General features: G+C 37.6%; 2 non-coding genes across 2 annotated transcripts; both read left to right on the plus strand.

Moving 5' to 3' along the window:
* Positions 1 to 3063: 3063 nt before the first annotated feature.
* TRNAF-GAA (transfer RNA phenylalanine (anticodon GAA)) lies at positions 3064 to 3136 on the plus strand. The gene has a single exon. It is a non-coding gene; the product is annotated as a tRNA-Phe (tRNA).
* A 2843-nt stretch (positions 3137 to 5979) lies between these two features.
* Positions 5980 to 6052, plus strand: TRNAF-GAA (transfer RNA phenylalanine (anticodon GAA)). The gene has a single exon. It is a non-coding gene; the product is annotated as a tRNA-Phe (tRNA).
* The last annotated feature ends 8223 nt before the right edge of the window (positions 6053 to 14275 follow it).

Below are 14275 nucleotides of genomic sequence, written 5' to 3' on the forward strand. Positions count from 1 at the left end.
CTGGATCCGAAAAATGCTATTTACCTATTGCACCCGTTAACTGATGAATGATACAGGTCATCTTAAAACATAGCTCTAGCATGAGGTTGAGCATCTATTTTCTTGGGAAGTTTAAAAGAAAGGATGAAAACCCAAACTACCAGCAGGCCGAAATAGCTCAGTTGGGAGAGCGTTAGACTGAAGATCTAAAGGTCTCTGGTTCAATCCCGGGTTTCGGCACAATTTCAACTTCTGCTTTTCATGTCACAAAAGCTGTTTGGAGTTAAATCATCGCTCTTCTTTATCAAAACCTTTTATCAATCTGATCAACAACACAATCAATTCAACATATTATTTACTTTCTGTCTTCCTTTCAAACTTGCTTCCACCTCTCTTGTATTCAACTAAGCCTCATTTATTTGCAACTTCTTGCTTTATTTTAAAGTAAAGCTTTGCCTGCATCAGCCTCCAATTCCCCTTATACAAAACTGTCAGTAGTCAGATGACATAGCTTGTACACCCTGGCCATATAGGTCTGTGTTTCAGAGTATAAGTCAATTCAGAGTTTAGAAAAAAAAATTCTACCTTCTTTGTCCCCTAAAAAGCATATTCACTCATCAGACCAAGTTACCTGCTGAATGATACTGGACACTTTAACACATAACTATAAACGAAAATAGAATGACCAGGTTCTGTATGTATCGTCTACAATTATTAATAATACATCAGGAGGCCACAGGGACTTGTTGGCTGAAATATCTCAGTTGGGAGATCGTTAGACTGAAGAGCTTAAGGTACCTGATTCAATCCTGACTTTCAGCACAGTGCGAGGGGATCCTACATTCTTGAAAAATATTTCTTGAAATCAGCTCTAGTTTTTTTTTCTTTATTTCTCAAAATATTTTATCAACTGATCAACAACATGATAACTTCAACAAAAAGTTGTCTTTCTGTCCTCCTTCTAAACTTGCTCCCACCTCTCTTGCCATCAGCTTTGATGACGAATTTATCCCATTTTATACTTTTTTCAAAGTAAACTCTTGTCTGCATCAGCTTTCACTTCTCCTTGAACAAAGTTGTCAGTATTGAGATGACATAGCTTACCTACTCAGGCGACATACGTCTGTGTTATACAGTGCTGGTCCACTCAGAGTTTTAAAAGAAAAACGACCTAACATTTATCCCAAAAACGCTACTCACTCATTTCACCAGTTAGCTGCTGAACAATGCAGGACACATTAAAACACAGCTATAACCTCAGATTGAAAATCCAGGTTCTGCATCTCTGTTCTGGGATTGTTCAAAAAAAGAGGCTGAATACTATAGCTGCTGGCAGTCCGAAATAGCTCAGTTGGGAGAGCGTTAGACTGAAGATCTAAAGGTCCCTGGTTCGATCCTGGGTTTCGGCACATTTTGAACTTCTGCTTTGCATGCCACAAAGACTATTTTGAGTCAACTCATATTGACTTTGTTTATAATGATCAAAACCTTTTATCAAGATAATCAACAATACAATTAATTCAACATATTATTTACTTTCTGTCTTTCTTTCAAACTTGCTTCCACCTCTCTTGTATTCAACTTTGCCTCCTTTATTTCCCAATTCTTCCTTTAATTGAAAGTAAAGCTTTGCCTGCATCAGCCTCCAGTTCCCCTTATACAAAACTGTTAGTAGTCAGATGACCTAGCTTGCCGACCCTCGCCATATAGGTCTGTGTTTCTGAGTACAAGTCCATTCATAGTTTACAAACATCATCTAACTAACTTGGCTCCTAAAAAGGAAATTCACCCATCAGACCAATTTAGCTACTGAATAATACTGGACAATTTAACACATAACTGCACATGCAGATAGAGTGACCAGGTTCTGCATTTATCTTTAACAATTATAAAAAATACAACAGAAAGCCAAAATTGCCAGCTGGATGAAATAGCTAAGTTGGGAGAGCAGTACACTGAAGATCTAAAGGTCCCTGGTTCAATCCCGGGTTTAGGCACATTTTGAACTTCTGCTTTGCATGCCACAAATGCTATTTGGAGTCAACTCATATTGACGTTGTTTATAATGATCAAAACCTTTTATCAAGCTGATCGATAAGACAACCATTTCAACATATTTTTTAGCTTCTGTCTTTCTGTCAAACTTGCTTCCACCTCTCTTGTATTCAACTTTACCTGCTTTATTTGCCAATTCTTCCTTTAATTGAAAGTAAAGCTTTGCCTGCATCAGCCTCGAGTTCCCCTTATACAAAACTGTTAGTAGTCAGATGACCTAGTTTGCCTACCCTCGCCATATAGGTCTGTGTGTCTGAGTATAAGTCCATTCATAGTTTACAAACATCTTCTAACTAACTTGGCTCCTAAAAAGGAAATTCACCCATCAGACCAATTTAGCTGCTGAATAATATTGGACAATTTAACACATAACTGCACATGCAGATAGAATGACCAGGGTCTGCATTTATCTTTAACAATTATCAAAAATACAACAGAAAGCCAAAATGGCCAGCTGGATGAAATAGCTCAGTTGGGAGAGTGTTAGATTGAAAATCTAAAAGTCCCTTGTTCAATGCTGGGTTTCGGAAAAGTCTGAGAGGTTTCTTGCTTCTCACAAAATATTTCTTGGTATCAGCTCAAGTTTTTCTTTCTTTATTTATCAAAATATTTGATCAACTGATCGACAACATGATCAATTCAACATAGGATTGTCTTTCTGTCCTCCTTCTAAATTTGCTTCCACCTCTCTTGCATTCAGCTTCGACTACAAATGTTTCCTATTTCATGCTTTTTTGTAAAGTAAACTCTTGTCTGCATCCGCTTCCACTTCTCCTTGAACACAGATTTCAGTATTCAGATGACATAGCTTACCTACTCAGGCCAAATACCTCTGTGTAATATGGTGCTAGTCCATTCAGAGTAAAAAAAAAAGCTACCTAACCTGGATCCGAAAAATGCTATTTACCTATTGCACCCGTTAACTGATGAATGATACAGGACATCTTAAAACATAGCTCTAGCATGAGGTTGAGCATCTATTTTCTTGGGAAGTTTAAAAGAAAGGATGAAGACCCAAACTACCAGCAGGCCGAAATAGCTCAGTTGGGAGAGCGTTAGACTGAAGATCTAAAGGTCCCTGGTTCAATCCCGGGTTTCGGCACAATTTCAACTTCTGCTTTTCATGTCACAAAAGCTGTTTGGAGTTAAATCAATGCTCTTCTTTATCAAAACCTTTCATCAATCTGATCAACAACACAATCAATTCAACATACTATTTACTTTCTGTCTTCCTTTCAAACTTGCTTCCACCTCTCTTGTATTCAACTATGCCTCATTTATTTGCAACTTCTTGCTTTATTTTAAAGTAAAGCTTTGCCTGCATCAGCCTCCAATTCCCCTTATACAAAACTGTCAGTAGTCAGATGACATAGCTTGTACACCCTGGCCATATTGGTCTGTGTTTCAGAGTATAAGTCAATTCAGAGTTTAGAAAAAAAATTCTACCTACCTTGTCCCCTAAAAAGGATATTCACTCATCAGACCAAGTTACCTGCTGAATGATACTGGACACTTTAACACATAACTATAAACAAAAATAGAATGACCAGGTTCTGTATGTATCGTCTACAATTATTAATAATACATCAGGAGGCCACAGGGAGTTGTTGTCTGAAATATCTCAGTTGGGAGATCGTTAGATTGAAGAGATTAAGGTCCCTGGTTCAATCCCGGGTTTCGGCACAGTGCGAGGGGATCCTACATTCTTGCAAAATATTTCTTGAAATCAGCTCTAGTTTTTTTTTCTTTATTTGTCAAAATATTTTATCAACTGATCAACAACATGATAACTTCAACAAAAAGTTGTCTTTCTGTCCTCCTTCTAAACTTGCTTCCACCTCTCTTGCCATCAGCTTTGATGACGAATTTATCCTTTTTTATACTTTTTTCAAAGTAAACTATTGTCTGCATCAGCTTTCACTTCTCCTTAAACAAAGTTGTCAGTATTGAGATGACATAGCTTACCTACTCAGGCGACATACGTCTGTGTAATACAGTTCTGGTCCACTCAGAGTTTTAAAAGAAAAACAACCTAACATTTATCCCAAAAACGCTACTCACCCATATCACCAGTTAGCTGCTGAACAATGCAGGACACATTAAAACACAGCTCTAACCTCAGATTGAAAATCCAGGTTCTGCATCTCTGTTCTGGGATTGTTCAAAAAAAGAGGCTGAATACTATAGCTGGTGGCAGGCCGAAATAGCTCAGTTGGGAGAGCGTTAGACTGAAGATCTAAAGGTCCCTGGTTCGATCCTGGGTTTCGGCACATTTTGAGCTTCTGCTTTGCATGCCACTAAGACTATTTTGAGTCAACTCATATTGACTTTGTTTATAATGATCAAAACCTTTTATCAAGATAATCGACAATACAATTAATTCAACATATTATTTACTTTCTGTCTTTCTTTCAAACTTGCTTCCACCTCTCTTGTATTCAACTTTGCCTCCTTTATTTCCCAATACTTCCTTTAATTGAAAGTAAAGCTTTGCCTGCATCAGCCTCCAGTTCCCCTTATACAAAACTGTTAGTAGTCAGATGACCTAGCTTGCCGACCCTCGCCATATAGGTCTGTGTTTCTGAGTATAAGTCCATTCATAGTTTACAAACATCATCTAACTGACTTGGCTCCTAAAAAGGAAATTCACCCATCAGACCAATTTAGCTACTGAATAATACTGGACAATTTAACACATAACTGCACATGCAGATAGAGTGACCAGGTTCTGCATTTATCTTTAACAATTATAAAAAATACAACAGAAAGCCGAAATTGCCAGCTGGATGAAATAGCTCAGTTGGGAGAGCAGTAGACTGAAGATCTAAAGGTCCCTGGTTCAATCCCGGGTTTAGGCACATTTTGAACTTCTGCTTTGCATGCCACAAATGCTATTTGGAGTCAACTCATATTGACGTTGTTTATAATGATCAAAACCTTTTATCAAGCTATTCGATAAGACAACCATTTCAACATATTTTTTACATTCTGTCTTTCTGTCAAACTTGCTTCCACCTCTCTTGTATTCAACTTTACCTGCTTTATTTGCCAATTCTTCCTTTAATTGAAAGTAAAGCTTTGCCTGCATCAGCCTCGAGTTCCCCTTATACAAAACTGTTAGTAGTCAGATGACCTAGTTTGCCTACCCTCGCCATATAGGTCTGTGTGTCTGAGTATAAGTCCATTCATAGTTTACAAACATCTTCTAACTAACTTGGCTCCTAAAAAGGAAATTCACCCATCAGACCAATTTAGCTGCTGAATAATATTGGACAATTTAACACATAACTGCACATGCAGATAGAATGGCCAGGGTCTGCATTTATCTTTAACAATTATCAAAAATACAACAGAAAGCCAAAATGGCCAGCTGGATGAAATAGCTCAGTTGGGAGAGTGTTGGATTGAAAATCTAAAAGTCCCTTGTTCAATGCTGGGTTTCGGAAAAGTCTGAGAGGTTTCTTGCTTCTCACAAAATATTTCTTGGTATCAGCTCAAGTTTTTCTTTCTTTATTTATCAAAATATTTGATCAACTGATCGACAACATGATCAATTCAACATAGAATTGTCTTTCTGTCCTCCTTCTAAATTTGCTTCCACCTCTCTTGCATTCAGCTGCGACATCAAATGTTTCCTATTTAATGCTTTTTTGTAAAGTAAACTCTTGTCTGCATCAGCTTCCACTTCTCCTTGAACACAGATTTCAGTATTCAGATGACATAGCTTACCTACTCAGGCCAAATACCTCTGTGTAATATGGTGCTAGTCCATTCAGAGTAAAAAAAAAAGCTACCTAACCTGGATCCGAAAAATGCGTTTTACCTATTGCACCCGTTAACTGATGAATGATACAGGTCATCTTAAAACATAGCTCTAGCATGAGGTTGAGCATCTATTTTCTTGGGAAGTTTAAAAGAAAGGATGAAAACCCAAACTACCAGCAGGCCGAAATAGCTCAGTTGGGAGAGCGTTAGACTGAAGATCTAAAGGTCCCTGGTTCAATCCCGGGTTTCGGCACAATTTCAACTTCTGCTTTTCATGTCACAAAAGCTGTTTGGAGTTAAATCATCGCTCTTCTTTATCAAAACCTTTTATCAATCTGATCAACAACACAATCAATTCAACATATTATTTACTTTCTGTCTTCCTTTCAAACTTGCTTCCACCTCTCTTGTATTCAACTAAGCCTCATTTATTTGCAACTTCTTGCTTTATTTTAAAGTAAAGCTTTGCCTGCATCAGCCTCCAATTCCCCTTATACAAAACTGTCAGTAGTCAGATGACATAGCTTGTACACCCTGGCCATATAGGTCTGTGTTTCAGAGTATAAGTCAATTCAGAGTTTAGAAAAAAAAATTCTACCTTCTTTGTCCCCTAAAAAGCATATTCACTCATCAGACCAAGTTACCTGCTGAATGATACTGGACACTTTAACACATAACTATAAACGAAAATAGAATGACCAGGTTCTGTATGTATCGTCTACAATTATTAATAATACATCAGGAGGCCACAGGGACTTGTTGGCTGAAATATCTCAGTTGGGAGATCGTTAGACTGAAGAGCTTAAGGTACCTGATTCAATCCTGACTTTCAGCACAGTGCGAGGGGATCCTACATTCTTGAAAAATATTTCTTGAAATCAGCTCTAGTTTTTTTTTCTTTATTTCTCAAAATATTTTATCAACTGATCAACAACATGATAACTTCAACAAAAAGTTGTCTTTCTGTCCTCCTTCTAAACTTGCTCCCACCTCTCTTGCCATCAGCTTTGATGACGAATTTATCCCATTTTATACTTTTTTCAAAGTAAACTCTTGTCTGCATCAGCTTTCACTTCTCCTTGAACAAAGTTGTCAGTATTGAGATGACATAGCTTACCTACTCAGGCGACATACGTCTGTGTTATACAGTGCTGGTCCACTCAGAGTTTTAAAAGAAAAACGACCTAACATTTATCCCAAAAACGCTACTCACTCATTTCACCAGTTAGCTGCTGAACAATGCAGGACACATTAAAACACAGCTATCACCTCAGATTGAAAATCCAGGTTCTGCATCTCTGTTCTGGGATTGTTCAAAAAAAGAGGCTGAATACTATAGCTGCTGGCAGTCCGAAATAGCTCAGTTGGGAGAGCGTTAGACTGAAGATCTAAAGGTCCCTGGTTCGATCCTGGGTTTCGGCACATTTTGAACTTCTGCTTTGCATGCCACAAAGACTATTTTGAGTCAACTCATATTGACTTTGTTTATAATGATCAAAACCTTTTATCAAGATAATCAACAATACAATTAATTCAACATATTATTTACTTTCTGTCTTTCTTTCAAACTTGCTTCCACCTCTCTTGTATTCAACTTTGCCTCCTTTATTTCCCAATTCTTCCTTTAATTGAAAGTAAAGCTTTGCCTGCATCAGCCTCCAGTTCCCCTTATACAAAACTGTTAGTAGTCAGATGACCTAGCTTGCCGACCCTCGCCATATAGGTCTGTGTTTCTGAGTACAAGTCCATTCATAGTTTACAAACATCATCTAACTAACTTGGCTCCTAAAAAGGAAATTCACCCATCAGACCAATTTAGCTACTGAATAATACTGGACAATTTAACACATAACTGCACATGCAGATAGAGTGACCAGGTTCTGCATTTATCTTTAACAATTATAAAAAATACAACAGAAAGCCAAAATTGCCAGCTGGATGAAATAGCTAAGTTGGGAGAGCAGTACACTGAAGATCTAAAGGTCCCTGGTTCAATCCTGGGTTTAGGCACATTTTGAACTTCTGCTTTGCATGCCACAAATGCTATTTGGAGTCAACTCATATTGACGTTGTTTATAATGATCAAAACCTTTTATCAAGCTGATCGATAAGACAACCATTTCAACATATTTTTTAGCTTCTGTCTTTCTGTCAAACTTGCTTCCACCTCTCTTGTATTCAACTTTACCTGCTTTATTTGCCAATTCTTCCTTTAATTGAAAGTAAAGCTTTGCCTGCATCAGCCTCGAGTTCCCCTTATACAAAACTGTTAGTAGTCAGATGACCTAGTTTGCCTACCCTCGCCATATAGGTCTGTGTGTCTGAGTATAAGTCCATTCATAGTTTACAAACATCTTCTAACTAACTTGGCTCCTAAAAAGGAAATTCACCCATCAGACCAATTTAGCTGCTGAATAATATTGGACAATTTAACACATAACTGCACATGCAGATAGAATGACCAGGGTCTGCATTTATCTTTAACAATTATCAAAAATACAACAGAAAGCCAAAATGGCCAGCTGGATGAAATAGCTCAGTTGGGAGAGTGTTAGATTGAAAATCTAAAAGTCCCTTGTTCAATGCTGGGTTTCGGAAAAGTCTGAGAGGTTTCTTGCTTCTCACAAAATATTTCTTGGTATCAGCTCAAGTTTTTCTTTCTTTATTTATCAAAATATTTGATCAACTGATCGACAACATGATCAATTCAACATAGGATTGTCTTTCTGTCCTCCTTCTAAATTTGCTTCCACCTCTCTTGCATTCAGCTTCGACTACAAATGTTTCCTATTTCATGCTTTTTTGTAAAGTAAACTCTTGTCTGCATCCGCTTCCACTTCTCCTTGAACACAGATTTCAGTATTCAGATGACATAGCTTACCTACTCAGGCCAAATACCTCTGTGTAATATGGTGCTAGTCCATTCAGAGTAAAAAAAAAAGCTACCTAACCTGGATCCGAAAAATGCTATTTACCTATTGCACCCGTTAACTGATGAATGATACAGGACATCTTAAAACATAGCTCTAGCATGAGGTTGAGCATCTATTTTCTTGGGAAGTTTAAAAGAAAGGATGAAGACCCAAACTACCAGCAGGCCGAAATAGCTCAGTTGGGAGAGCGTTAGACTGAAGATCTAAAGGTCCCTGGTTCAATCCCGGGTTTCCGCACAATTTCAACTTCTGCTTTTCATGTCACAAAAGCTGTTTGGAGTTAAATCAATGCTCTTCTTTATCAAAACCTTTCATCAATCTGATCAACAACACAATCAATTCAACATACTATTTACTTTCTGTCTTCCTTTCAAACTTGCTTCCACCTCTCTTGTATTCAACTATGCCTCATTTATTTGCAACTTCTTGCTTTATTTTAAAGTAAAGCTTTGCCTGCATCAGCCTCCAATTCCCCTTATACAAAACTGTCAGTAGTCAGATGACATAGCTTGTACACCCTGGCCATATAGGTCTGTGTTTCAGAGTATAAGTCAATTCAGAGTTTAGAAAAAAAATTCTACCTACCTTGTCCCCTAAAAAGGATATTCACTCATCAGACCAAGTTACCTGCTGAATGATACTGGACACTTTAACACATAACTATAAACAAAAATAGAATGACCAGGTTCTGTATGTATCGTCTACAATTATTAATAATACATCAGGAGGCCACAGGGAGTTGTTGTCTGAAATATCTCAGTTGGGAGATCGTTAGATTGAAGAGATTAAGGTCCCTGGTTCAATCCCGGGTTTCGGCACAGTGCGAGGGGATCCTACATTCTTGCAAAATATTTCTTGAAATCAGCTCTAGTTTTTTTTTCTTTATTTGTCAAAATATTTTATCAACTGATCAACAACATGATAACTTCAACAAAAAGTTGTCTTTCTGTCCTCCTTCTAAACTTGCTTCCACCTCTCTTGCCATCAGCTTTGATGACGAATTTATCCTTTTTTATACTTTTTTCAAAGTAAACTATTGTCTGCATCAGCTTTCACTTCTCCTTAAACAAAGTTGTCAGTATTGAGATGACATAGCTTACCTACTCAGGCGACATACGTCTGTGTAATACAGTTCTGGTCCACTCAGAGTTTTAAAAGAAAAACAACCTAACATTTATCCCAAAAACGCTACTCACCCATATCACCAGTTAGCTGCTGAACAATGCAGGACACATTAAAACACAGCTCTAACCTCAGATTGAAAATCCAGGTTCTGCATCTCTGTTCTGGGATTGTTCAAAAAAAGAGGCTGAATACTATAGCTGGTGGCAGGCCGAAATAGCTCAGTTGGGAGAGCGTTAGACTGAAGATCTAAAGGTCCCTGGTTCGATCCTGGGTTTCGGCACATTTTGAGCTTCTGCTTTGCATGCCACAAAGACTATTTTGAGTCAACTCATATTGACTTTGTTTATAATGATCAAAACCTTTTATCAAGATAATCGACAATACAATTAATTCAACATATTATTTACTTTCTGTCTTTCTTTCAAACTTGCTTCCACCTCTCTTGTATTCAACTTTGCCTCCTTTATTTCCCAATACTTCCTTTAATTGAAAGTAAAGCTTTGCCTGCATCAGCCTCCAGTTCCCCTTATACAAAACTGTTAGTAGTCAGATGACCTAGCTTGCCGACCCTCGCCATATAGGTCTGTGTTTCTGAGTATAAGTCCATTCATAGTTTACAAACATCATCTAACTAACTTGGCTCCTAAAAAGGAAATTTACCCATCAGACCAATTTAGCTACTGAATAATACTGGACAATTTAACACATAACTGCACATGCAGATAGAGTGAACAGGTTCTGCATTTATCTTTAACAATTATAAAAAATACAACAGAAAGCCGAAATTGCCAGCTGGATGAAATAGCTCAGTTGGGAGAGCAGTAGATTGAAGATCTAAAGTCCCTGGTTCAATCCTGCGTTTAGGCACATTTTGAACTTCTGCTTTGCATGCCACAAATGCTATTTGGAGTCAACTCATATTGACGTTGTTTATAATGATCAAAACCTTTTATCAAGCTATTCGATAAGACAACCATTTCAACATATTTTTTACATTCTGTCTTTCTGTCAAACTTGCTTCCACCTCTCTTGTATTCAACTTTACCTGCTTTATTTGCCAATTCTTCCTTTAATTGAAAGTAAAGCTTTGCCTGCATCAGTCTCGAGTTCCCCTTATACAAAACTGTTAGTAGTCAGATGACCTAGTTTGCCTACCCTCGCCATATAGGTCTGTGTGTCTGAGTATAAGTCCATTCATAGTTTACAAACATCTTCTAACTAACTTGGCTCCTAAAAAGGAAATTCACCCATCAGACCAATTTAGCTGCTGAATAATATTGGACAATTTAACACATAACTGCACATGCAGATAGAATGGCCAGGGTCTGCATTTATCTTTACCAATTATCAAAAATACAACAGAAAGCCAAAATGGCCAGCTGGATGAAATAGCTCAGTTGGGAGAGTGTTAGATTGAAAATCTAAAAGTCCCTTGTTCAATGCTGGGTTTCGGAAAAGTCTGAGAGGTTTCTTGCTTCTCACAAAATATTTCTTGGTATCAGCTCAAGTTTTTCTTTCTTTTTTTATCAAAATATTTGATCAACTGATCGACAACATGATCAATTCAACATAGAATTGTCTTTCTGTCCTCCTTCTAAATTTGCTTCCACCTCTCTTGCATTCAGCTTCGACATCAAATGTTTCCTATTTCATGCTTTTTTGTAAAGTAAACTCTTGTCTGCATCAGCTTCCACTTCTCCTTGAACACAGATTTCAGTATTCAGATGACATAGCTTACCTACTCAGGCCAAATACCTCTGTGTAATATGGTGCTAGTCCATTCAGAGTAAAAAAAAAAGCTACCTAACCTGGATCCGAAAAATGCTATTTACCTATTGCACCCGTTAACTGATGAATGATACAGGACATCTTAAAACATAGCTCTAGCATGAGGTTGAGCATCTATTTTCTTGGGAAGTTTAAAAGAAAGAATGAAGACCCAAACTCCCAGCAGGCTGAAATAGCTCAGTTGGGAGAGCGTTAGACTGAAGATCTAAAGGTCCCTGGTTCAATCCTGGGTTTCGGCACAACTTCTGCTTTTCATGTCACAAAAGCTGTTTGGAGTTAAATCAACGCTCTTCTTTATCAAAACCTTTTATCAATCTGATCAACAACACAATCAATTCAACATATTATTTACTTTCTGTCTTCCTTTCAAACTTGCTTCCACCTCTCTTGTATTCAACTATGCCTCATTTATTTGCAACTTCTTGCTTTATTTTAAAGTAAAGCTTTACCTGCATCAGCCTCCAATTCCCCTTATACAAAACTGTCAGTAGTCAGATGACATAGCTTGTACACCCTGGCCATATAGGTCTGTGTTTCAGAGTATAAGTCAATTCAGAGTTTAGAAAAAAAAATTCTACCTACCTTGTCCCCTAAAAAGGATATTCTCTCATCAGACCAAGTTACCTGCTGAATGATACTGGACACTTTAACACATAACTATCAACGAAAATAGAATGACCAGGTTCTGTATGTATCGTCTACAATTATTAATAATACATCAGGAGGCCACAGGGACTTGTTGGCTGAAATATCTCAGTTGGGAGATCGTTAGACTGAAGAGCTTAAGGTACCTGATTCAATCCTGACTTTCAGCACAGTGCGAGGGGATCCTACATTCTTGAAAAATATTTCTTGAAATCAGCTCTAGTTTTTTTTTCTTTATTTCTCAAAATATTTTATCAACTGATCAACAACATGATAACTTCAACAAAAAGTTGTCTTTCTGTCCTCCTTCTAAACTTGCTCCCACCTCTCTTGCCATCAGCTTTGATGACAAATTTATCCCATTTTATACTTTTTTCAAAGTAAACTCTTGTCTGCATCAGCTTTCACTTCTCCTTGAACAAAGTTGTCAGTATTGAGATGACATAGCTTACCTACTCAGGCGACATACGTCTGTGTAATACAGTGCTGGTCCACTCAGAGTTTTAAAAGAAAAACGACCTAACATTTATCCCAAAAACGCTACTCACCCATTTCACCAGTTAGCTGCTGAACAATGCAGGACACATTAAAACACAGCTCTAACCTCAGATTGAAAATCCAGGTTCTGCATCTCTGTTCTGGGATTGTTCAAAAAAAGAGGCTGAATACTATAGCTGCTGGCAGTCCGAAATAGCTCAGTTGGGAGAGCGTTAGACTGAAGATCTAAAGGTCCCTGGTTCGATCCCGGGTTTCGGCACATTTTGAACTTCTGCTTTGCATGCCACAAAGACTATTTTGAGTCAACTCATATTGACTTTGTTTATAATGATCAAAACCTTTTATCAAGATAATCAACAATACAATTAATTCAACATATTATTTACTTTCTGTCTTTCTTTCAAACTTGCTTCCACCTCTCTTGTATTCAACTTTGCATCCTTTATTTCCCAATTCTTCCTTTAATTGAAAGTAAAGCTTTGCCTGCATCAGCCTCCAGTTCCCCTTATACAAAACTGTTAGTAGTCAGATGACCTAGCTTGCCGACCCTCGCCATATAGGTCTGTGTTTCTGAGTACAAGTCCATTCATAGTTTACAAACATCATCTAACTAACTTGGCTCCTAAAAAGGAAATTCACCCATCAGACCAATTTAGCTACTGAATAATACTGGACAATTTAACACATAACTGCACATGCAGATAGAGTGACAAGGTTCTGCATTTATCTTTAACAATTATAAAAAATACAACAGAAAGCCAAAATTGCCAGCTGGATGAAATAGCTCAGTTGGGAGAGCAGTAGACTGAAGATCTAAAGGTCCCTGGTTCAATCCCGGGTTTAGGCACATTTTGAACTTCTGCTTTGCATGCCACAAATGCTATTTGGAGTCAACTCATATTGACGTTGTTTATAATGATCAAAACCTTTTATCAAGCTGATCGATAAGACAACCATTTCAACATATTTTTTACATTCTGTCTTTCTGTCAAACTTGCTTCCACCTCTCTTGTGTTCAACTTTACCTGCTTTATTTGCCAATTCTTCCTTTAATTGAAAGTAAAGCTTTGCCTGCATCAGCCTCGAGTTCCCCTTATACAAAACTGTTAGTAGTCAGATGACCTAGTTTGCCTACCCTCGCCATATAGGTCTGTGTGTCTGAGTATAAGTCCATTCATAGTTTACAAACATCTTCTAACTAACTTGGCTCCTAAAAAGGAAATTCACCCATCAGACCAATTTAGCTGCTGAATAATATTGGACAATTTAACACATAACTGCACATGCAGATAGAATGACCAGGGTCTGCATTTATCTTTAACAATTATCAAAAATACAACAGAAAGCCAAAATGGCCAGCTGGATGAAATAGCTCAGTTGGGAGAGTGTTAGATTGAAAATCTAAAAGTCCCTTGTTCAATGCTGGGTTTCGGAAAAGTCTGAGAGGTTTCTTGCTTCTCACAAAATATTTCTTGGTATCAGCTCAA

This window comes from Triturus cristatus, chromosome 8 (genome assembly GCF_964204655.1).
Source record: "Triturus cristatus chromosome 8, aTriCri1.1, whole genome shotgun sequence".
NCBI lineage: Eukaryota > Metazoa > Chordata > Amphibia > Caudata > Salamandridae > Triturus > Triturus cristatus.